Here is a 25,602-nt window from a genome sequence, read left to right as displayed (position 1 = left end):
TAAAGAGCACTCCAGGCAGTCAAGCCACAACATAGTATGGAGATTGGAAGAAAGGAACTACCAACAGGTCCCTAAGTACTTAACAGCGGACGTTTTGCTGAACATCCTAAAATAAAACTACAGCCTAATAAGGTTAATAGTAACAATGGCAAGTAATACATAAAGACTAGAAACTGGAAGCCTCATGATAGCAATAAACGCTTTGCCACTCCTCCCACTGAGAAGTGAAGAGTAACTGTCCTCCTCCTGACACTGCGGTTGCCATAGTGACTGGCCTGACCAACACACTGTGGCAGAAGTGATATTCTGGAACTTCAGAGCTTTAAACCTGCAGCCTAGGACTTTGGAGCCCTTTATCTCAGAGTCTGAGCTGCTACATATGTCTGACTACCTTGAAACCACCATACTATGAGGAAGCCCAACCTAGTCATGTGAAGAGGCGGTAAGAAAAAGATATGCTCAGCCAGTCCCCAGCTGTCCCAGCTCATAACAGTTCCTGGTCATATCAGCTGAGATTCCACATCCCTGCTATACCCTGTCCAAATTCCTAACCCACAGAATTAGGAGACATAATAGTTTAAGCAACAGATAACTAGAATAAAAACTAACAGCTTTTCATAAATAGTAATAAAGACTTTAAAGCAAAAAAAGGAAATGTCTCAGGAAGACTAGCTAGAAACCACAATGGTATCAGACACAAAAGAGGATTATGGTACATAAGATAATATAAATCCATTTATTCACTTATCCAACAAATATTTAAAATACCAGGACCTATCAATAGGGATATACACAGGCTCTGGAGAGGTTTTTAAAAAAAAAAAAAAAAAAAGTTCTGACTTCAAGGAACTTACAGACTAGAAAGTATTATGTATAACAGTGTCTTCTTGTATACCTTTTTAATGTTTTTCACAAAAATAACATAATCAACAATTCAGATCAAACCACTATGCAGACCAACCTCATAGAGTGACTTGGGGGTTCCTCTATGAGACGGAAGTGAAGACTGAATCAAAATCCCACAAAAGGTCATTTGCAGTTTGCAGTATCTAAGCATGCCTTAGGTAACTATAGTATACAATAAAATGTTTGGATTCTCATTTCAGACTATAAATTCAAGGCATGCGTAGCTAATCCTTTTTATTTTTTCTTCATAAAGTATCAGGTTAAAGAACCTTTTAGAGCTATTATTACAAATGTGCCGAGGAGACTTTTTCTATTTTACTGCAGTTGAGATTCGGGGACCCAGAATGGGCAAAGCAAGCAGGTCAGCAGTAAGCTGTTGTTTTAACAAGATTTATTTCTGTCTAGGTGTGCTACAGTTTAAACAAACAAACTTACTATTCCAATGACTAAAATAATTTTAACTGCTTCTTTTATTAAAGCATAGACAATTTAACCTTTCATATTATTCTGAGGGTTCTAAAATTATTAGAACCCTCAGAATAATATGAAAGGTTAAATTTTTCTATTTACAGTATTTCTTTATTCAAATTTCACACGAGGGCAAAAAGAACACAAACAGAGAAAATTATTTTAAAAGGTTTTTTTTTTTAAACTAGGTATTTTTAAATACAGAAAAATGTTTGATCTCATGTTGTGAAAGAATGCAACAGTAAGTAAATATGTTCATGGCCTCTTGGCCCAAAGACCATACATAGCATGCCTTAAAATCATCAGCACCTAACAAACCACCTCTGTAGAGGGTACTCGGCAAATATGTATTGACTGATAACACATTTATTCAATACCCAGTTATTTTTTAAGTGTGCCCAATAAAAATAAGCAAAGCTATTTTCTGTCTCAGTAAATATTTGAGGCAAAGAAAAAAAGGATAATATTTTCAAAAGTGGCCACAAAGAAACATACCTTTCCATTTTCTCTTCAAAACACTGAAAGAGGTATGGTGGGGAGGGTATGTTAACAAATTCTATGTGCTCTAAACGTCAAAACAGTAAAGGTGTGACAAATAATAAATTATAAATGGCCCGTGTTTATCTTTTCTCTCATAATTTCAGTTTTAGCACATTACACAGTAAGTTGTCAAAAATTTTTTTTAAAACATGACACAAAAAAAGAAAAAAAAATCTACTGCTAAAAAAGCAATTCCTTAATATTTTAATCAAAATATACTATAAAGTCAAAATAGAGCAGTGAACGAGAATTAGGACTTTAAAAATGATAATACTAACATCTCATTATAAAAAGTAACAATTATCTGGGAGGAAGATACTCAAGAATATCTGACTCAACAGGTAGCTCATTGTTTCTCTCTTCTAGACTGCTTGGGAGGCTAGCATGGAATGAGAACTTGCGTCAGGAGACCTTGCCATCCTCCTAGACTTCCCTATAAGACTCAAGGCCAATCACTTACTATCTCCTGGCTTCAGTTTCTCAGTAAAAAAAACAAGAGAGTGGCACAATTATCTCCAAATCCCACTTTAGCTCTAAAAAATTCTACTGTCTTCGGGGTGCCTGGGTGGCTCCGTTGGTTAAGCGACTGCCTTTGGCTCAGGTCATGATCACAGGGTCCGGGGATCGAATCCCACATCCAACTTCCCCGCCTCTGCAGGGAGCCTGCTTCTCCTTCTCCCTCTGCCTGCCACTCCCCCTGCTTGTGCTCGCTTGCTCTCTTTCTCTTTCTCTGTCAAAGAAATAAATAAATCTTTTTTAAAAAAAATAAATAATATTGTTGTCCTCAAATAAAGGGCCATTAGTCGAAATAAATAGGGTCGGAAGACACCCGCATCTTTTATTTGCTTAATATTAAGGCACAACCATTTCCCTAATATTACATTAAACTTAACAAGTTTCAAACACTTAGAGATTATTTTTCTCTTATTTTATCTTTACAACAATTCTGTGAGGTGAACTTTGAGTATGTAATAATTATATGTACTAGGCAAATGTCAAAAAGGAGGTTTGCTGGGATTATGTGATTTGATTAAAGTCACTTAGCATCCCCTCCAGAAAAGCCTAGAAATCTGATCTGACTCCTGGCTTTGCTTAAACTTCCAGAGCAAGCCACTTTTAAACTACAAAATAAATTATATACCGGGAAGAAAGAAAAAATATGGTGCTATTTTTGAGTGGCTACATTGTTTCTTTAAATCTTAATATCCTAGATCTTAAATCCCCTAAGATAACACAATTTGGGGCCTTTATGCCTCAAAATTATTTTTTAAAAAATGCCATTGGATAAATGTGTCATAAAAATTCTGCCATATATCAAGGTTCCCTAAATTGATGTACATCCCTTGACCAAAAGGGTTAGTGGTAAAATAAATTTGAAAATATATGTAAATTAATAGTGTACATACACTTTTCGGTTTCATGTACTATTTTGCAAATGTGTTGATCAATATACATTTCAAACATTTTAAAAAATACCAACTCAGGGCACCTGGGTGGCTCAGTGGGTTAAGCCTCTGCCTTCGGCTCAGGTCATGATCTCAGGGTCCTGGGATCGAGCCCTGCATCAGGCTGTCTGCTCAGCAGGGAGCCTGCTTCCCCCTCCTCTCTCTCTGCCTGCCTCTCTGCCTACTTGTGATCTCTCTCTCTCTCTGTCAAATAAATAAAATCTTTAAAAAAAAATATCAACTCACACTCTAAAGCACTTTTATTCCAATGAACCCATCTTTGAAAAATTTCTGTACATTTTTTAAAAAAGAAAATCATTTGCTAAGCAAAAAAAAAAAAAAAAAAAACTATAGTTTTCTCTTACTTCCCCAGCATATATATATTTCCTGAAAAGGTGAAGTATCATAAAAGTGTACATTTAATGTGACAGTGTTTCTCTTTATTTTTCCTGGAAAGCTGCTAATCAATACTGTACTTTACAATAAACAGCAACTTGGAGTAGAGAAACTACTGCAAAAACCTTCTCAAAATCATAAAGTGTGCTCTTGGTGACACAAATGACATCACCTGAAAACATTACCCTCAGCAGTCATGCTCAACAATTACTCAGAACTGACACTGAAGGACTTTAGCAGAGACCACAATTCAGATAGAAGCATACACTTCGAAAAGGTATTAGCAAAAACATGTAATTAGGGGAAAATATTCATTACAGCAATAATATTTGAACCAATCTTAAAATATTATAAGGATTCATGTCTAAAATTGGGAGCAGGGGCGCCTGAGTGGCTCAGAGGGTTAAGCCTCTGCCTTCGGCTCAGGTCATGATCTCAGGGTCTTGGGATGGAGCCCTGCATCGGGCTCTCTGCTCAGCAGGGAGCCTGCTTCCTCCTCTCTCTCTCTCTGCCTGCCTCTCTGCCTACTTGTGATCTCTGTCTGTCAAATAAATAAATAAAATAAATAAATAAATAAAATAAAATTGGGAGCAAACATTTGCAAGTAAAGGGTGAGTCAAATTACTTAATCACTGGGCCCCAGTTAACCTAACAGTTAACATGGAAGTAACTATTGTAAGTGTGGGTTTTTTGCCCTATTTATAAAATAGCAAACTCGGAGGCAAAGGCTAATTAGCTAATCTGAATGTATCTTGTACTCCTGATTTTGTAACACTTGATGAATTTATTTAAGTCCCAAAGGAATGAGACATTTCTAACCCCTCCTCCAGACAACTATGAATTCTCTAATACAAATTAACTAAATACACTTTCTTCTTACTTCCATCTAATGATGTTTAGCAGGTCCAAAAATACTTTCAAATGCTTTTGGAAATATAAGGCAGCTTAGGAACTTGAGCTGTTTTTAGTAATGGTATTTTAAAAGTGGTAGAACTCACCACTTCAGGCAAAGAGGTATGACTTGTCACTGGTAATAGCGGTAACATGGCAGAGTGAAGAGAGCTATTTTGAGAAAATAAGAGATTGTGGCTTCTAGTCTCAAACCTCACTCTTCCCCTCATATACATGAAATTTAATGCTTATGTAATTCACAAATTAAATATGTTTAAAAATGAAAGAAACTACAGCAGAATAAGTTATGTATTCATTTTTAAAGTTACATCAAAAAAAAAAAACTCTTTTAGGAATAGAAGCAGTCAGTGTTGCCTAAAAAATTCTGATATTTCTGTTCTTCCTAATCCTTAAATGTTTACACAAGTGTCCCCCCACACACACCCCTACCCACTTCTCTCTTAAATCCATTTTAGAATGTGGAAGGTAATTCTCAGATACTGAGTAAATTTCAAAAGCCACTTCCTTGTCCACAAATACATGAACAAGTCATATTTTAAAATAAAGCACAGAATACCACAAGAAGACTCACAAAATCTGTCGAAGTATAGTATGCATCACCAACCTATAGTTATCCTATTTTTAGCTGTGGAGTAAAAGCCACCTTTGTGCAAATGAGTTTAGACTCTAAGTGCCCGATTAAGGAAGATGAACAAGTCTAAAAACCAAGACTCACTTATAAAATAGCAAAAGTAAAAATGTGTTCAGCTATTATGATTATTAACATTAAATAATAAACATTAAAACACAATTTTTAAGAAAAGAATAACTAGAGGAATAAACATTTATTGACCCGGAAAGATGGTTACAGTGTATTGGCAGATGTAAAAAGCAGGCTGTAAAAATAAAATATAACGTATGATCCACCCCCACCCAAAGAAAAGAGAAATAACAACTAACAGCATTTTTTTTTGGAAGGTCACATCAAAAAAATGAAACTACCCAAACTCCATGACACAATTAGCTTCTATAAGGGAAATAAGTGAAGAAATTTGCACTCTGCAGGCTGCTAAAATGGACCATTTATTCACCCTCAGTTCATTTTCAAGTATAACACTGGAAGTGAGGGCCTTGAAATGCTCTTTGAATATGTAAGCAAGCAGTATGTATTTCCCGAGAGTAAAACAGAACTTAAAAAAATAAGCCTATGGAAAAGATTAACACTCAACATTCTGAAATTTTTCATCAGTAGTTTAGCTTCTTTTTTTTAGAATATAAAAATTGTATTTGTGTGTGTGAAGAAGACCGCTGCCTTTCTCAACTGTATTTTTAATAACATGTCTTCTAACTCTGAGAATTTAACCATTTCTCATTGATGAGCTCTCTTCAGACAGATTACAGAAACAAAGCTCTGGGTCCGTAACCAATGCTTTCCAGAGGACACAGCCTTCAGGTTACCGTTCCTTTTAACCAAAATGAGTGCAGAAATGATAAACCCATGCGGACTGACACTGCTCACTCCTACACATCAGAGCCTTTTAGTTGAATGCCTAAACTCCAACATGTTCAATAAAATACTGGTAGGTAAGCGTGGAGTGCTAAAGAAGATAACGCATTGTGCTTTGTAATCACTCCTTGATCATAACTTATAGTAGAAATCAGGTAAGACACTTGACCCTGATTATAAAGGACTGATCATCCAACTTGCTGTTAATGTGAAAGTCCTTCCATCTGTGATTTCTTCTTCCTTTATTTTGGCTATTTCTTTGGGTACTGAACACCTCCAAGGAAAAGAAAGGGTTGAGAAAATGAGGTAAAATTCCAATGTATGAATTTCATCCCCAGTAAAAGCACTTAAACAAAACAAACAGAATGATCTCGTAGAGACCTAAAAGAAAATACACTAAAATACGAAGTGGTTGTGTGAGGATGGTGCCATTGTGGGTAAATTCTTTAATGTCCACACCTTCGAAATATAACCGTATTACCAATAGTTATATTTAGACCGAACAATGAAAGAACTGTTGAGAACATAAGTTAAAACGGATGATTTCAAGTATTTTTAACCATCCTGGGTTTATTTTCTGTAAGATAAAAGGGAAGTTGCCGATATAACTTGGCAATGTAAACAAATACAAAAATACCTCAAAGTTATTCCTTTCTCATTGTCTGTTGTGAAGGAAGGGAAAGGAATAAAGGAAATGAAAGCAGTGAGAACACACTCACAAACCAAAACCACAAGAAAAATAATCTAAAACCAGACTATAGGAGGCAAGAGAAAAGCAAGACTCTCTACATAAGAAGTGATTTTGCAACACTAATAGGGCAAACCCACATTCCTGCCACAAGCCTCCTGCTTTCAAACAGGCCACACAGCTGGCGGTCTTGAAAGCTTTCCAGATAGGAACCAAGATAGTAAGAGAAATCAGTAGGTCCCAGGACTGAGCTAAGCCTTCATCTGATTCTGATGAAACACCGCCCTGCTGGGCTATAATATTAAGGCAGCCAGAAATTCAACTAAATAGATGATTATAACTTTCACGGAAAAAGCCTAAAGAAACACTGCTTCGAAATGGGCCTTTTTAGTTAATCATGAACTGTCCGAAGTATTGAAAAGTACGTGCATGCTTTCTAAGGAGAAAAAGATAACCACCTGACGCATGACGGAGGGCGGAAGTGGCACCATTTGGGGAAGTAATTCACAGGTATGCCTCATGTAAAACCTGCTCTTGGTAAACTATGTTTGTATAACCATTCAGAGTCTAGTTTCCTCTTAAAGTCGAAGAGAAAGTCTCTAGATTTGGAGCCTGAACTCCGTTTACAAGGGCTCAAGGGTTGTTTACTGCACTGTTTTAAAGACACCACATCTTCACCAAGTCTGGGGAGCATGGCCTATGAAACTATCTCAACCAACTCCAAGAAGCTAGACACCTTCCCACATAAATCCCAAACACTTTATCTCAATCCCTACAGAACTCTCTAAAACAGCACTCTGTTTTTTTTTTCTCAGAACATTCAAGAAATTACTCACTCAAAAGAGATCTGAGTTGGTTTACCTGAAGAGCTGGCAGTGCGACATCCATTTTCTTCCTCACAGAGGAAGTAGTGATACTAGGACATTCTTCACCAAACAGGAAGGAAGTAAAACAGCTTACTATTGTACTAGGAATGGCATTTCTTTTTTAAGCTATAGTGTACCTCATAAATTGGCTTCCTAGATAATGCTTTCCTCTAAGTTATAAAATAAAGTTTTGACAGGAAGGCAGAATGACAAAGCAGATAAACCTATCTATAAACTGCCAATAAGTTACTTACTTCATCACATCACCTAAATATAGCACTAAGAAAATCATCATGTTTTCCATTAAATATATACTGATAACCCATACCACAATATTTTTGGAATGGTTCTTACTGAAATCTGCTTTCTTCAATAATGTCATTGTGCTTCTAGATCTTAGTCAAGACTATTAATATGAGTTCATTCCTATCATGAAGATTTGATACTTAAGATAAACAGTAGTGATTATTATAACACAAATGGCATAGATAAATGTTATGAACTTCCTGGGGCATCTGGGTGGCGCAGTCTGTTAAGAATCCACCTCTTGGGGGCACCTGGGTGGCTCAGTGGGTTAAAACCTCTGCCTCAGCTCAGGTCATGATCTCGGGGTCCTGGAATTGAGCCCCGCATAGGGCTCTCTGCTCAGTGGGGAGCCAGCTTCCTCCTCTCTCTGCCTGCCTTTCTGCCTACTTGTGATCTCTGTCATATAAATAAAATCTTTAAAAAAAAAAAAAAAGAGAGAATCCGCCTCTTGGTTTCGGCTCAGGTGCTGATCTTGGTTGGGGTGGTGAGATTAAGTCCTGTGTCCAGCTCCACACTTAGCACTGAGTCTGCTTAAGACTCTCTCTCCCTCTCCCTCTGCCCAGCCCCCATGATCTCTCTCTAAAATAAATAAATAAATAAATCTTTAAAGAAAAAATTATGAGCTTCCTTTTCACTTAGAAAGCAGTATTGATTCCAAGTACAGAAAACCACAGGCCTCAGTAAGCAAGACACCAACTATTTATGATTACAGGCAATACTATCAGAGCAATAGGAAATTTACTAGTATTATTCAAAATGTTAGTTGCTAGCTCCATTATTATATCCATGCTTTTCCCTTTAGTATCCTCATCTCTGAGAGGTTTTAAGACATAATTAAATTTATATAAGTTCTGGACCTCAATAAACCAATGTTCAAATACTGACTACGGCCATTTACCATTATGTATGATCCTGAACAAGCTAATTTAAAACCTCTCTTCCCCTTAGTTTACCCAACTGTAAAATGCGAATAATATGTACCATGTTGAGTTTTTGAGTGTATAAGAAAACAGAAGAGAAGTAGAAAACCATGTATGGAAGGCTCTGGCCCACAGCAGGTGCCTAGTAATTACAGCAATGACTATGATCTTTACTCAAGTTGCAGAGATCAACCAACTAGCCAAATAGCTACAAAAGTGAAGTGCTCAGGAATTTCAGGAAGATTTCAAAGAATTTGTTTTAAAAGTGCTTTTACCCTTGTATTTCTAGGTGCCACAAAGCCACATAGCATCTCTGTCATTAGGCTGTGTCATAAGACTCTTCTACTAGATACTTTCTTGACATTAGTGAGAGGCAAGCCACTATTCCATCACTACTTAAAACCCAAGGATGGCCAATTACTGAGTCAGATTTAACTAATTTGTAAACTACTCAAACTATGTTAAACACTTTGGGAAGCTCATCAAATTTTTCAACAGCTAGTCAGTGAGTATTTATTGAGTCTACTGTGTATACAACCTAGTACTGGAAACTTGGCATATACGTCAATGATCCAACATAATCCGTGCCCTCAAAGAGTTTACCATCTATAGGAAATAAACAAACGAGGAATTAAAGAAAAATGCAGGAGAGCATAATATTCTTAGTATAACAGTTGGCTGAAGATGGTTATGCACAGTGGTTGGTGGACAACTGATGCTCACTAGAAAAGCTTCTTTGAGTCAGGTTGTTTTTTGTTTTTTTTTTTTTAATGTTTTAAAAACAGGAGAGAGGAGCACCTGGCTGGCTCAGTGGGTTAAAGCCTCCCCCCATCGGGCTCTCTGCTCCACGGGGAGCCTGCTTCCTCCTCTCTCTCTGCCTGCCTTTCTGCCTACTTGTGATCTCTGTCTGTCAAATAAATAAATAAAATCTTTAATAAAAAAAATAAAAATAAAAACAGGAGAGAATAACACGGATGACTAATAGATGAGAAGCAGTTATAAATATAAATTACAATTTGGACACTGAATGTAGCAACAGTAAGAAAGCTCATCAATGCAGGATGAAACGTAAGTAATTTTCGCAGTGAAAAGCAATCTTTTCCTGCGGTAGGAAAAGAATAACATTTAGCAAACTTTTAAAAGTTATTGATTTTAGAGTGGTAACAGCCTAACCTGGAAATTTAATACAGTATCTTAAATGAGTATTGAGTACATTAACCTCTTTGCTATTTATTCAAGCTGGGGTGGGGGAAATAATTTCCTGGGGATACTGAATTTATCACCAAGACCAAGTTTCTATAAAACAATGGGTAAATCCAATTACTGATTATAGAGTTACGTTTTTTCACTCGGTAAATACTGCCTACCAAATTATCTTTAATCTTTCTGTCATCTGGTGTGAGCCTATGAGTGTAACTTTCAGATTTTCTAGGAAAAAATAAAATCCAAAAAAGGGCCAAAATTTAAAGAATAACATATATATATATATATATAAACACACACACACACACACACACACACACACACACACACAACTGTTCAAGTATTACATGGCAAGTTAAGTATTTCCATGCAATCCTGATCCTCAGAAGGGATGAACAAACGTCCCTGAGTATTCAGGGTCTCACTTCCTTGGGCCCAGACCTTCAACTGCGACCATGACTGGTCCCACACATCCTAATGAGCTCTGCAACTACTGTTTTTCTCTCTCTCTCCCGATCTGTCTTAAATAATAGAGCAGTCCATTTCTCAAGGCTGACATTCATATGTCTGAGATACACATTCTTAGGACAAAATATACCAAAATAAACTGGTGATTATTTTTGAATTTCTCTATCATCCGCATCCTTTCAATATATATGGCATCTAACTCCAAAAAGATATGCTGACGTTTATCTTCTCAATTTATGTCCAAAATCTAGAACAAAATTCATTCCTTTATTCCCTATAAATTTATCAAGCACCAGGTGCCAGAGGGTATAAAAAAGTTGTATTAAAATTGTCCTTACTCTTACAGAATGTACTCCATAAACCAACATTCTCTAAAAGAAAATTAATACCCTTTCCTAGTCATTCCAAGGAGATTTTGCCATCCCTGGAACTTGCTCCATAGAGAGCCGGAATAGGTCTTCTGTTCCCAAACTTGGCCTCAGATCTGGAGCAGCTCCTCAGGTGAAGTCAGTTCTACCTTTCTCCCTTTAATGAAGTTATTATTTACTCTGTTCTTTTTAGATTTCCCTTTTAGGATTATAAAATAAACAAATGTTCATTTTGAAAAACAGAGAAAAGCAGGAGAGAGAAAAATATGTTCACTACAATCCCTGCACCCCTAAAACACCTTTTGTTAATATATATAGTTCAGCTCTATTTCCATTTAGTGTATTTGTTCCAGTGTTTTTCTATGCATATCTTTATTACATGATTAGATTTAAGTCTAAATAACCATTTACTACTATGTTATTTTACCTTACTATTATTGCCGTTGCTTTCATAAGAATATATCAGCATTTACTTGAACCAGTTCGTCCCTATTTAACAGTACTGTTTCACTGTTTACAGAAATAGCAAGGTGGAAATCTTTGTACATAAATCTTCATCTAGATATACGAATACTTCCTTGAAACAGAATATTAGGAGTGGCATTCCTAGGTCAAAGGATATGACTGACTGACTGTAAGGCAAGGCCCCTGATCTCTGAAGCCAAAGTGATTTTCAGAAAATACAATTTATGGGGCACCTGGGTGGCTCAGTGGGTTGAGCCCCTGCCTCAAGCTCAGGTCATGGTCCCAGGGTCCCATGGTCCTGGGATTGAGCCCCGCATGGGGCTCTCTGCTCAGCAGGGAGCATGCTTCCCAATCTCTCTCTGCCTGCCTCTTGGCCTACTTGTGATCTCTCTCTATCAAATAAATAAACAAAATCTTAAAAAAAAAAAAAGAAAGAAAATACAATTTACACCACAAACTAGTAGTTCATGAATATGTTCTTTAATTACAACCTAGTTAACGAAGGGCAGACTCGTTCATTCATTTTACTCATTTGATAGGTAGATAATGGCATCTTACTACAGTTTTCACTTGTATTTTTTAAGAATCTAATCTAATTTTCACAGATGCTAAAATGAAACTTAGCTTTGCCCCACAATCTTTGCTATGGGTGGTCCATTAACTTGGTCTAGCAGTCTGGTCTTTGTGGCCAAAGCTTAGTCACCTCTACGTCATCACCTCATAAATGGAAGCCATCACCACCAACATTCTAAGCAGCAGGCTCTCCTCCCCAAGACATATCTACCATACTAGTGACAGAGACAACTCAAATGGAGCCACCAGCAAACCAGCATGTACAACTCTTTACCTCTTCCATAACTAACTGGCAAGACAGGCCAGAAATTTCGCTTGTCTTGATTTCCATAGAAACTCCAACTGTTTTTAATAATATTTGTCTCAAATTTCCCTTAGTACCTATATGATATACTTCAATGTACTACTATTTTCAAAGTTGCATAGTACTTATAACACAAACTGCTGAGTCTGTGTGTGTGTGTATGCACATAAATTACACACCTTCTTACCTTTATTAAGTTCCTACCCGATACACAGCAGTCACACATATATGCAGAAAGCACACATGCTCTTACCCTTATTATATATGTTTTCTCACAAACACATAAAAGGATACAGGTATTTCACTGTTACTAGTTCAAAATGGTGACAGCAATAAAACTAATACAAAGTCATAGAAAACTGACCCTTCTGTTCTTCAAACAGAGAGAGAAAGAGAGAGACACAGAGAAGAGATAGAGCACGCAGAAGCACAGTGTTGTAATCCTTGCAATTATACAGAGAACTTAAAGTAATTGAAGGACATATCTTTTGAAAAATTATCTGTAATATGGAAGGTTCACACAAGGAAAAGTGACAGCAAGTTTTTAGTTTTAATTTAATGTTATTTATATATGATGAATCAGGAAGACTGCTGGCCATATCCAAACATATCCAATGTTGAAGAGTTAAGCCCCAAAGCTAGTGAAGTGCCCTTGTGTAAACTCACTCCTAGACACACTGGTAGCTCTAAGCTATTTTCCCAACCATCATGATCTCCTAGATGGGTAAACAGTAGAAGAGGAGAGGTGGTAAGAAATTTAACTTTCAGCGATTTTAAACTTTCAAGTAAATTTCTTGGTAGTAGTCTATAAACTCAACACTGATTTACAAAAGGCAGAAATGGTCTTTAAAAAATAAAAGGCCTCAGCTACCTCACTGAGGTTCTAATAAATAACTTATTTACTGGGTTTCTCTAGAGACGGCACTCTTGACAGGACAATCAGTAACTCACTCAGTTCTATCCCATACCTTTGCTTTAGCTTTCCTTTCCCAACCTCAAAATTTTCAATCTCTATTACAAAATTACATACATTCTTAAAGTTCACCCAGAGAGGTTAATACATTCTGCTTCATGTCATCTTTTTCCTTACAACACAAGCACATATGACCAGTCTTCAAATCAACAACAATCATGCCATCTATTTGTTTACATTTGGAATAATGGTATTATGTAAGGAATATACCTAAAATAAGTTCACTGTGCCCGGTAAAAGAATACTGCAGTATGCCTCATAGATGTACACCTACATTTATCCTAAAATTCTTATAAAATCCATAATCATTACAATCCATTCAAATACTGTCCAAAGGATACCTCAGACCTTTCTAAGTACCAACCTGCTTTAACTGATTATATTTCAAAGATAAGTATTCTAAACAATTCTTCAACCCATTCTCTGTAATAATAATAACCAAAAAATAGTGGACCAATCACACTGGCTGGTAGAGTTAATTCAGTTAAAAGCCAACCAGTTCAACAAAGCAGCAGTACAATCTGTCAGTTAAAAGCCAACCAGTTCAACAAAGCAGCAGTACAATCTGACAGTATGAGTTCACGAGCAACCAAAACATCCCAGCTAAAACAAACCTACTAAACTGTGGAAGGAAACCTACATGGATTTCCAAAGTCATGTTTAGTCTCACTAGAGAAAGCATTCATACATTAGATAATATGATTAAACAATGATGTATTCAAAGAGGTGAAAAAACAGAATGAAGATAGATAGACAGACAGATAGGTTTTTAAAGCTGCATTACCTACCAAGTGCTTCCAATAATCCTCAGTCCTTTGGGAGCCTGCATTTTAATGAACCAACGACATGCATCCCAGAAGGCTCAACCCGCATTTCCTGATTTCTATGACAAAGATTGTCATTAACTTACCAAGATCACCAGGAATGCAGTACCAGTGTGGCCACACTTAAATAAACCTTTCATCTACTTGAGCAAAACACAAACACTATGAAACTGGTATGGCAAGTTCTACAACTCAGCACTATTATACATTAGTTTCAGATGAGACCGCCTGACTAATCAGCGTACCTGAGACTCATATAGGAAAGCCAAACACGTGGAACTTGCACGAACTTGGAAAAACAAGAACTGATCAAGTCAAGCCATTTTTAGTAGAATAACTTACATTAAGATCATGAAAACCAACCGATGAATAAAATTCTAGATCAAGTCCTAGAGATAGTTATGTCACTGCTGTATTTTGAGGCAAAAAAGACCTTGATTTTTCAGTGAGAAAGGTCATTACTGAGTTCTTCTACAATTTGTAAATTTGTGAATAAAGATCTTTACCATCTTAAATTCCTTTGAAAATTCCCTTAAATAAAATTCTGACTGAAAAAAGTAGTTTCTAGAATATTGCACTTGTCCTTATTGTAGGAAAAATTTTATTAACTTCAGTGATTAAACAAGCAATCGAGGCTCGCTTTTAAAGACAAGGATTAGGAAAGAAACCAAAACCAAACCTCGGCAGTATTCAATTAATATCTATATATGAATAAGCATGTACATTTACATTCAATATTTTTTCATTCTAGAACATAACTTTCGTAAGTCAATCAGAGACAATATGAGGAAGTTGAGAGGCAATGTGGGGGGCTTGGGGGGTAAGAAAGGAATAAAGGAAACAAGATGGGATCAGGAGGGAGACAAACCATAAGAGACTCAATCTCACAAAACAGAGGGTTGTGGTGGGGAGGCGGGTAGGGAGAGGGTGGTTGGGTTATGGGCATTGGGGAAGGTATGTGCTATGGGGAGTGCTGTGAAGTGTGTAAGCCTGATGATTCATAGACTTGTACCCCTGGGTCTAATAATACATTATATGTTAATAAAAAAATAAAAAATTAAAAAAAAAAACTTTCAGTTTGCACCTCCCTGATATAAAACTAGATACCCTGCCAGAGTAAGTAAAATTAAAAAGGGAAAAAATTAGTAAGACTGAGAATACCAACATATGGTAAGCAACTAGAACCCCTATACATTGCTGGTAGGAGGGTAAACTTATACAAACGCTTAAAAAAACTGATTGGCAGTACCTATGAAAGGTCACCATACTTTCTTCCCAAAAGAAATGAGTGCACAAAACATAGATAAAAAACCACGGGAGCACCTGGATGGCTTGGTCAGTTAAACGTCTACCTTCAGCTCAGGTCATGATCTCAGGGTCCTGGGCTCTCTGCTCCACGGGGAACCTAACTCATCCCTCTACATCTGCCCCTTCTCCCACTTGTGTTCGCTTGTACGCTCTCTCACTCTCAAACAAAATCTTTAAAAAAAAAAAACAAAAACCCTAAAAACAAACAAGAATGTGTATAGCAGCTTTATTTATAATAGCCAAAAAATGGAAATGACCCAGATGTTCATCAATAAGATGAATACATGAATTTTACTATATTCACCTAACGGAACATTAAGCAGCAATGAAAAAAGAATCCAACACAAACGCTACAGCATGGATCAATCTCACAGATGCAATACTGGGCAAAAGAAGCCTGATACCAAAAACTACATTTATAGGAGTCAGTTTTTATAAAGTCTAAGAACAGGTAAAACTAATTAAGAGGGGACAGAGATCCATCTATGGGGATCAAGATTGGAAAAGTAGTGATCTCTGAGGGGACACTAAGGAGATGGGGCTCTGGAAAGATTCCATGTATTGATCTGGGCAGGATTTACAAAGATGTATGTATATTTACACATATGTAAAAACTCATCTGAGTCACAGTCCGTCTTGCCACTTACTGGCTTCCTAACCCTCAGTAAGTTTTAACCTCTCCAAATCTAACATATTTCCTCTCTAGGATGGGGACAATATCTTTGATAAAGGATTAATATTAACTTTATAAAACACTGAAAAAAACCGTAACTGTTATTATCTCATTTCTTATTTGCATCAAAGGAGGACCATGGTGAAAGGATTTATGAATGTCAATAGTAGAAAGCACCAGCTGACCCTTATGGAAGAAAAAATGAGACACAATAAATGAAAACCTGTACTAGTCCAATGTTATACAGCATAAAAACAAAAAGTTGAACACAACAAAAATTAACGTGCAGTCCCAAGGAAAAAAATTATATTTATGTAATCTTAAAGATTATGAATGTGAATAATACACCTGGAAAGATTTCTAGTTGAAGTGGTTAGATAAAATAAAGCAGTTCTAACATCTAAAGTTGGTTATTCAGTCATCTGAAAAAGGGAGTTATGCAAAGCAAATAGATAAGAAATTAATACAGCAATTTCTTCTCTCTTAAACAAAAACTTCCAATAAGTTAATTTACTTTAAAGCCTCTCATGCTCTCATTCACTTCAGAAGAGTCAGCATAGAAAAGAGTTCTAACACGGAGAGAAACAGTTCATTTCAAATTGCTCATGAGGCATTTAATTATAAAAAGGAAACTCCATGCTTCAATTACAACTTTGGCAAAATATTACATTTTTAACATAGTAATTCCTGGATTTTTTCTTACAAAAATGGTGAAAAGTAACATTATTATCACTTACAAACTATTCTGCATATAGAAACAACAGCATAAAGTTGTGTTACTCAACAAACCAAAATAGAATCTTTTACTGACCAGTGTGATGCCACGATGCTAAAGTAAAAAGCTTAAAATAACCCAACAGGATAGAGTATAGCACAGAAGTAATCATGGTCATTTCAATCTGTGAATTTTTACTATAGCTTCTACAGGTCTTTGAATTTATTCTAACTCAAAATTCTACCTTGCCAAAATATAAAATGCTACTACAATTTTTAACTACTTTTAAAACCTCCACAACTATATAAATTGTATACAGATATTTTCCTTTTCACAATTCTTTTCAGTTCACTATGAAAATGTGTAGGTCAAAGTAACTGTGATATTCCTACCATAAGCTAAAATGTCTGAAACTACTGCTATGTATTAATTTGTGTCAACTTTTAAAAAACAAAACACTTTGATGTTGTTTTTATATCTACATTTTTTTCTTTCTGGCATTCAACGGCATATCAACAGAGAAACCAAAGTAAAAATCAGACCTTATCCAAATTCATTTTAAGCTAGGCTTTAATTTTCATTTAAGCTTTATCTTTAAGTACTTTCATTTAAATTTTCTAAAGCAAAATCTCATTCAGTGAGGCAGCAATCAAATATATTGTTAACAAAATCATTACGATGTTATAGTCCCAGGAAAGGCAGTATGAAAAAATGCATTTTCACACAGAGACAAATTATAGTTTTAAACAATAAGTCATGACTTCTATCATGACATGAATAGAGATGCTCGAAAACGTTAGACTGTAAAGTCCCTTTAAGGTCAACAGGATTTACTTTTATCTTCCCAGTTACATGAATTCCTTTACTGAGGTTTCAAAAAAACAATACTTATGAAAAGCACTCCCTATGCGATAATGGAAGCCATCTTAAGACCTGCAAATCAACTATTTTACTAAAAACTCAAGTATATAGTAAACAGTAACTGCAATTCAGAAGGGGCTGGGGATGAAGCCAACACAATTGCTTGTAGCTAAAACTGGACAAAGTAAATACTCCCATTTTTTTTTTAATCTCTAGGAATTCAAAAAAAAGCTAGTCAACTTTTTCAGTTAAAAAACACAACTACACTCGTGTTTCAGCAGAGAGTATCTGAGCCAAGTTTAGCCTACTGTGAATTAAAATGGCTTGATTTGTAAGGTTTAAAACTTACAGGTTTAAAACTATGCTCAATAAATTAAAAGAAAACCACCTACACTTGAACATGCTCCACAATATATTACAATATGATTCTGAGTCTATTTCAAGAATGCTGGTCTGACTAAAACTTTTTCCCAACTTATTCCTCCTTCTAGGTATTAAAATGAGTCTTTTTCTGTGGAAGTTAATAGAAAATTCTGCCAAAATCCCCTCTGACTATTTTAGTCGTTAGGTTTTATTGTTGTTGCTGGTGTTTGGGGAGCAGGTGGTGAAAAGAATACACATTAAGGTATACAAGATATACTGCAATTTAAATAGATTTTACAATAAATATTGATGCTTACATCAAATTAATTTTTTCCCATTTAAAAAAGACTCACTCCTGACCAAGGCTTGTTTTGGTGCTAATCTTTAAAGATCAAACTCCAGGAGTCCGCAGTTCAGGGAAACTCATGCTTTACAGAACTGGACATGGTTGCTTAATACAGAGTAAAAAGCACTGTAATCATCCCGTTGGAGATAGGGAATAAATTATTTTTATTCACAGAGTACAGTGCCTACATTTTACAGTTAATATCTCAGCTCAACTGAGCAGAACTGAAAGGTAAATATTAGCTTCATTTAACGAAGAAAGAGAGAAAAATTGAGTTTAAATAATCTCCCTACAGTCTCGTTGCTATGGGCAAAGCCAAGATTCGAACCTAAGATTTCATACTCCAAATTCCATTTTCTATCTCTATCCAACTCAGTATTTGGTTACAGCCTTTGTCAAAGAGCTGGCAGGACTGGTCTTCTCCGACCGCTTGCAGGGCATGTTCAAAGACTGGACTTTTTTTATTAGCTGACTGGAAGAAACTAAGACCCAGAACCAAACTGCACAAAATCAAGAATAATCAGAAGTGTTCGCTATTACAAGGACATGTATCTCGGGGTGCCGGGGCTGTAAGATCACTCCAGATTCCCTTCAGCTCTGCACTGCTCGGGGCCTAGTAGGATCTCCTGAACCCTCCCCGGAGCAACAGGGAGCTGTAAAAACTACTCTGTCCTCAGCACGGGCCTGAGGGGTAAGCTTCTTGCTCGGTAACAGCGTTCATTTCCCTTCTCCAGCATCACAGTGAATCATCTGGTCAGTTAGATTCTTTCTCACTTGCTGCCAGACAATGTAAACAACCATATGCAAAAATTTTACCCAAAATTTCAAAATTTCACAGGGTTCCTGAAGGGTCTGCTGTTTACCAGGGTGCCAAGGCATGGAGGTTTGAGAACGACTGTGTGGATGCCCATGTGGACCCAGTCAACAAACCCAGTACACTGATGGTGACCATGATGTGCACTTGTCAATTCAGCAGTCCGAAAAGCCACCCAGGGCCCTCCACCAGCTGGCTCAAACCAAAATTCTTTGACCTAATACTGGTCAGTTATGCTGTCATGTAACAAATGCTATACACAGAAAATATGCTCATTAATTGTGAATTTAACTTCTTCCACCCTTCCTTTTACCATTTCCCCTGTTTCTTATCAATCCTTTCCTCTTTTGTTACTGCTACTACCCTAGTCCAGATCTTCATAATTTCACTGTTCAATAACCTTTTTTACTGATCTCTCTCATCTATACAATCTCTTCCTTACAATCTTTAAAATAGCTTTTATCTCTATGTTGTGATCCGAAACAATTCTTAACACCTCTCTCTAAATTATAAGGTCTAATTTGTCTCCCTCCCAATTTATTTATCCAATCTAATTCCTACTTGGGATGGATACCAGAGAAGCAAATCAGCCTCCCTAATTAAACAATCACAAATAGGACCAAGTCAGCCCTCCTGCTTCCTAACAGTGTATTTGTCAGCTTGACCTCTGATGGTGTCAACACATGTTATTCCCACAATAAAAACTCTCAAGATGGGGCACCTGGGTGGCTCAGTGAGTTAAACCTCTGCTTTCGGCTCAGGTCATGATCTCAGGGTCCTGGGATCGAACCCCGAGTTGGGCTCTCAGCTCAGCAGGAAGCCTGCCCCCTCTCTCTCTGCCTGCCTCTCTGCCTACTTGTGATCTCTGTCTCTCTGTCAAATAAATAAATAGAATCTTAAAAAAAAAAAAAAAACCTCTCTAGTGCTCAACACTGTTTATGTAATTAAGTTCCAACTCTTAAGATGACAGTCAAAATACTCCATGATCTGGCACAAACTGTCTTTCTTGACTTCTTCTATTACAACTGACAAGCATCCTGTTCTCCACAGGACACTGAGCTTCTGGCCCTTCCTAGTAGGGATCACCCTGGCCTTCTCTGGATCTAGCGCTCACCTTGGATCCATACCCCCTTCTCTCTACCTATTAATATCCTTCTCAGCTTTCAAGGTTCTGTTCCTACTTCATCCTTCCTTGACCTCACCTCTGAGAATCAGATCTCTCTAGTCCGTGCTTCCACAAAACTCTCTTTATACTGCTTATCAGATACTGTCTTGTATTTTAGTTCTATTGGTCCACACATCTTATCTTCTCTTTTAGAGCATGCAGCTCTTACAGGCAGGGGATTCTGACCTGATCTTTCTTTCAATCCTAATAACTCACAGAACAGAACCGTTCTTGAAATACCAGTTATCATAAATACCAATAAATGAAATATACTGGATATATATTCCATTTTATATTTATATTGGATATATAAATGGATCCTTGGGAAAAGCCATCAAATACTCTACCTGGTAGATATGGTGAGAGATAAAATAGTTAAAATGACAAATGTGGGCGTAATCAGCTAACGCCCTTGCCCAATATAGTCCTTCTGCCCTTCCGACATAAACCACCATCATTTTCTCAGCCACCCTAACACGTTCCAGCTCTGCTCACACTGCCCCCCGCCACTTGCTTACCCTTTCCTTCAACTTCCACAATAAGCTTTTTCTGGAATGATAAAAACACACTCACGCTTATACCACAATGTCTGTTCTCTAGAAAGCAGCCACTTGCCTGTGACCAGCTTGGAGCCAACTGCTACTAATAAGCGTCTGTCAATTAAAACACTACACTAAAACACCTGAACAGATTTTACACTAGATTGGAAAGGCTTGTTGTTGTTTAATTGTGGTAAAACATACAAAGCATAAAACTAGTCATCATGACCATTTTACAGGTGTAGTTCAATAGTACTGAATGTGAATGTGCATTCACATTATTGTCCGACCAGTCTCCAGAAATCTTTTTGCCTTGCGAAATTCAAATTCTACACCCATTAAATAATAACTCCCTTTTCCCCACCCCTCAACTCCCTCCTGCCTCTGGCAAGCACCATTTTATTTCCTGTCTCTATGAATTTAACCACTCTAGAAACCTCACATGAATGGATTCATTCAGTATTTGTCTTTCTGTGACGGACTTATTTCACTGAGCATACTATCTTCAAGGTTCATCCATGTTGTCAGAATGCCCTTCCTTTTTAAGGCTAAATAATATCCCATCGTGCACACAGACCACACTGCATTTATTTCTTCATCTGTCACGGAGTCGCTTCCACCTTTTGGCGATTATGAATAATCATGAACAATGCTGCTGTGTACGACTCAGGGTTTGTTTTAAGATAACTCAAAATCACTCTTGGTCGGGGGCGCTGCAGGGAGAGAGGACAAAGTTATGTCAAAGGCAAAGACAGTTATCTTACAAAGCAGGTGAAACTGAAAGACAAGTGCCCCTCCCAATACTGGTGGAGATGGGTTTAGACACCTAAAGATGTCAAGGACCAAGAGCTGCTAGCAAAACAAATTAGTGCTTAGGGCTAATATAAATACGTGAATATTTTTTAATACATGGTATAGACCCAATATTGACAACTTTAAGAATGACAGCTGTGTACATGTGTACACACATACACGGCCTCTCCTCCACTGCTGAGAAGAATAGCTAGTTATACTCAAACAAATGAGCCCTTGCTATGGCTTGTCCTGGAACGTATTAGAAAAGCCTTCCTGGACAAAAGCAGCCCCTTTAACGCTGGCACTTGTGTTATTATATACAGGGCTCATATTTTCCATTAGGCAATAATACTGTCTTCTCTCCTCTTCTTCCATATTGCTAGCTCCTCCCATGAACTCGAACATAGCTCACATTCTTGGCCCCTAATTTCCAGGATAAGAGGGTAGAATTCATTCTTGATCCAGGAAACTTTCTGCTATAGAATGAGGATTTGTGAATGACTGTACACAAAGCTGGATCCAGGTCACTCACACTCAGAAGCTGTCACACTGCTTGCCTCGCAAATATCTAGAAGAGCAAGATGGTAAGAATTCCTGCCAACAAATCCCTCCCAGGATCCCCTGTCTGGTCAGCAAAAGCATGGAAGGAATGGGCCTGACATAGGAAAGAGTCTGGACTCAGCTTTCCAAGAAAGATCTTTCTGAATAAGGCAGCAGAGCACACACTCTGGAGGCAGCACTGAGATTCGAACAGTGGCCCTCTACATACTAGCTATGGGACTTTAGGCAAGTTACCTAACCTCTATGTGCCATCTGCAGAATAGAGGTAATAACCATACCCTCCTCACAGTGTTGCTCTCAGGTTCCAAGTAAATGAGTTAATAGTAATGAAGCACCCAGAGCAATGCTTGTCCCAAGGTGAGCACTACAGATACAAGTGTTTGTAAAATAAACAGGCAGTTTATGTTCTGTGAAAACAAGTGATACTGCAAAGACACAATGAAGTCCTGGTACTTCAATTTTTAAATGTGTACATCCCTCAATATACATGGGCATAGCCACAAATTAAATTATTTGTAACTAAAAAGTCAGTAAAACTATATTGTGATGATGCATGCCCAGAAAAAAAGTTCCTTCATTGATTTAATTACAAATGAATATTCTTTAAACAAAGAAAACAGATATTACTCATGAATGTCTATTTAAAATATTTAAAATATTACTTGATATCTTCATATTTGTTTATATTTTTCTAATTAGTCAATTCCAGCTTCTGGCAAAACAGAGCAGGAGAAATAAGCTAGGTGACTTTTCAAAACACTGGCAGATACATACAGAAAGGACCTGAGGCCTAATTTTCCAATACTCAAATACTCATTTAATAATACATGTTCAATACCATGTTGTCTCCTCAATGTATTTTGTGCAAATGCTGCATTTCAGTTATACAAAAAAATTTAATTCCGTACAAATCTCTTTTTTCTATGTCAGTAACTTCCAAACTATAGCCAATAAAAAAGCTCCTAGGATATGGAAAGGGTGGCTGCGTTATGGACACTGGGGAGGGTTATGTGCTTTGGTGAGTGCTGTGAAGTGTGTAAGCCTGACGATTCACAGACGTGCATCCCTGGGGCAAATAATACATTATATGTTAATTAAAAAAAAAAAAAACAACAAAACTCCTAGGATTCTTTTCTCTTGAAGAAATTAAAGATTTTTTTGGAATGACACTAAGATTTGAATGACCCTAGGATTTGAAGTATTTTTCAAGTCTGTTCTTAACTACTATAGATTTCAGTAATAAACCTGACATGATACAATATCACTGAAAGAGTATCACATACAGAAGAAGTTATCAAAGTAATTTGTTTTGACAAACAAATGACATTTAAATTAAGTGCCTTGTAGTTTTAAAATACAAAATATCCAGGGGCACCTTGCTGGCTCAGTTAGTTAAGCGGCTGCCTTCGGCTCACATGATGATCCCAGGATCCTGGAATCAAGTCCTTCCCACATCCGGCTCCCTGCTCAGAGGAGAGTCTGACTCTGACTTTCCCTCTCCCTCTGCCTGCCGCTCTGCCTACCTGTGCGCACACGCGCTCACTCGCGCTCTCTCTAATAAATAAATAAAATCTTTAAAAAACAATAACAATAAATAAAAATATCTAATTTTTTTAAAAAAACTTAACCACATTAATGCTGTCAACTTTGGGATCTTGAAAATTAATGTAATAGAAAGCAAAACAAAACAAAAACCCTCAAACAGTCCCTCAGGGCTGTAGAAAAACCAAAATTTCTCTTATTAGCTTTTGTAAGTCAATTCTAAACATCTAGGTTTCAGGAAATTCAAAATAATTCTATAAATTATTTTCTTAAAGTTTAAAACTTACAAATACTGCTTTGTGTCCTTCTTAACATCCATACCAATTCAAAAAAAATTTCATGTTAAGACCTTTTTAGTTTGATACATTATCATTACTTTGAGGGAAACCTAAATAAGTAAGCTTTTTTTCTCTGATTCTACATCTACAAACACATTTTTTGGTTTGGTTATCTTAAAACTAATCTAATGCGATTGCCAGATTCTCATATGCTGAATTACTACCAACCTTATAATTCTAGATTGTACTAGGTATCACATATGTGCCAGAACACACAGTATATAACATTAATACATCATTATTCCATTCTATTTGGGCTTTTTATTTTTGCATTTTTAGAGGGGGAAGGGGCAGAGAGAGTTTAAGCAGGCTGCACTCGATCTCACAACCCTGAGATCATAACCTGAGCCAAAATCAAGAGTCGGACAGATGCTTAACCAAGTGAGCCACACAGGTGCCCCTTTGTATATTTGTTTGTTTAAAGAAAAAGATAGATATCTCCTTAGCCCACAACTTACATACTTTTCTCCCTCTGCAGTTAAACACACACACACACACACACACACACACACACACATCCCATACATAGTTAAAAATCTCTTCTGGAATATTGTTTTGCTAAGCAGGAAAATTTATGTATGGTTGATTCCAAATATGCTTTTTTTTTTTTCCCAAATATGCTTTTTAACACTTATAAAATATAACACCACTGGATAAAGTACATGAAAGTACTATTTCAGAAATAACAGCCTATAAGCCATTAACCATTAACTTATATTCTATTTCACTACAGGCACTAAGCAGAAAAGATAAATATTTAATATCCTCCTATGGTCAATAAATTTGAATTATTTCAACAGTCACTGCAAATACATTAGCAAATGCCTCTAGTTATATCCCCATAGGTTAGTAAACAATTTTCAAGGGACAAAGTCACTAGGAGAATTGAAGTTTATTCAAAGCCTCTGATCAAATACTTCTTTAAAATTTATGTTTTTGTGGGGCGCCTGGGTGGCTCAGTGGGTTAAGCCTCTGCCTTCGGCTCAGGTCATGATCCCGGGGTCCTGGGATCGAGCCCCGCATCGGGCTCTCTGCCCAGCAGGGAGCCTGCTTCCCTTCCTCTCTCTCTGCCTGCCTCTCTGCCCACTTGTGATATCTCTCTGTCAAATAAATAAATAAAAATCTTTAAAAAAAAATTTATGTTTTTGTGAATAAAAGCAGTGCAAAATTTCTACTTGTGCCCTTATGCCCCTTCTGGTCCATTAAGTTTCATTGTGCCATATGTAACACCCTTACTAGAATGTCAAAAATAACTAAAATAGTGGATGAATCTTTCCATACCATGAATACTTCAAAGATGATCCCCAAACCCAAGTAATCGGTAACGATTTACATTGGCATATTAAAACCGGGACCCCTGGGTGGCTCAGTTGGATAAGCGTCTGCTTTCAGCTCAGGTCATGATCCCAGGGTCCTGGGATCAAGTTCCGCATCACGCTCCCCGATCAGTAGGCATCCTGCTTCTCCCTCT

General features: G+C 37.0%; 1 protein-coding gene across 6 annotated transcripts in view; it reads right to left on the bottom strand.

The window, feature by feature from the left end:
* The window catches only part of NCOA2 (nuclear receptor coactivator 2), a 292,692-nt gene that overhangs the window by 204,207 nt on the left and 62,883 nt on the right, over positions 1-25,602 (bottom strand). The window contains exon 1 of one of the 6 annotated variants that reach the window (XM_032869223.1): positions 14,198-14,217. The exons of 4 other annotated variants lie outside the window; for them this stretch is intronic. The gene's annotated coding sequence lies outside the window, so the exon portion shown is untranslated. Of the gene's footprint in view, positions 1-14,075; positions 14,097-14,197; positions 14,218-25,602 lie in introns of those variants that run through there. One more of the 6 variants, XM_032869222.1, reaches the window with a different exon arrangement.

The sequence above is a fragment of the Lontra canadensis genome, unplaced genomic scaffold (genome assembly GCF_010015895.1).
Source record: "Lontra canadensis isolate GAN:19392208 unplaced genomic scaffold, GSC_riverotter_1.0 scaffold37, whole genome shotgun sequence".
In the NCBI taxonomy this organism is placed as follows: Eukaryota; Metazoa; Chordata; class Mammalia; order Carnivora; family Mustelidae; genus Lontra; species Lontra canadensis.
Note: the sequence above shows the minus strand (reverse complement) of the source record. Positions and strands in the feature narration are given on the sequence as shown.